The sequence below is a fragment of the Salvelinus namaycush genome, chromosome 38 (assembly GCF_016432855.1).
Source record: "Salvelinus namaycush isolate Seneca chromosome 38, SaNama_1.0, whole genome shotgun sequence".
Classification (NCBI taxonomy): domain Eukaryota; kingdom Metazoa; phylum Chordata; class Actinopteri; order Salmoniformes; family Salmonidae; genus Salvelinus; species Salvelinus namaycush.
Window position 1 is genome coordinate 22,992,497 of NC_052344.1, and position 1,173 is coordinate 22,993,669.

Consider the following 1,173-nt stretch of genomic DNA (forward strand, 5'->3'; position numbering starts at 1 on the left):
CTCTCCTAACTCTCTGTCTCTGTCTCTCTCCTAACTCTCTGTCTCTGCTCTCTCCTAACTCTCTGCTCTCTCTCTCTCTAAGCTCTCTGTCTCTCTCTCTCTCCTAACTCTCTGTCTCTCTCCTAACTCTCTCTCTCCTAACTCTCTGTCTCTCTCCTAACTCTCTGTCTCTCTCCTAACTCTCTGTCTCTCTCCTAACTCTGTCTCTCTCTTAACCTCTGTCTGTCTTCTCTACTCTTTCTAATCCCTAACTGCTCGTCTCCTGTCTCTCTCCTAACTCGTCTGTCTCTCTCTACTCTCTATCCTGTCTCTCTCCTAACTCTTCGTACGTCTATCTCCTAACTCTCTGTCTACTCTCTCTAACTCTCTGTCTCTGTCTCTTCCTAACTCCTCTGTCTCTCTCCTAACTCTCTGTCTCTCTCTAACTCTCACTGTCCTCTCTATCTAACTCCTCTTCTCTCTCCTAACTCTCTGTCTCTCTCCTATACCTCTGTCCCTCTCTCCTCCTAACTCTCTGTCTCTCTCCTAACTCTCTGTCTTCTCTGTCTCTTCCTCCTAACTCTCTGTCTCTCTCTAACTCTCTGTCTGCTCTCCTAACTCTACTCTCGTCTCTCTAACTCTCTGTCAATCAATTCATTCAATCAATTCAAGGGGCTTTATTGGCATGGGAAACATGTGTTAACAATTGCAAAGCAAGTGAGGTGAGATATTATACAAAAGTGAAATAAACAATACAAATTAACAGAAACATTACACATACAGAAGTTTCAAAACATAAAGACATCAAATGTTATATTATATATATACAGTGGTAACAATGTACAAATGGTTAAAGCACACAAGTGTAAAATAAATAAGCATAAATATGGGTTGTATTTACAATGGTGTTTGTTCTTCAACTGGTTGCCCTTTTCTTGTGGCAACAGGTCACAAATCTTGCTGCTGTGATGGCAACACTGTGGAATTTCTCCCAGTAGATATGGGAGTTTATCAAAATTGGATTTGTTTTCAAATTCTTTGTGGATGCTGGTAATCTGGGGAAATATGTCTCTCTAATATGGTCATACCTTTGGGCAGGAGGTTAGGAAGTGCAGCCTCAGTTTCCACCTCATTTTGTGGGCCAGTGAGCCATAGCCTGTCTTCTCGTTGAGAGGCATGTCTGCCTAACGCGCG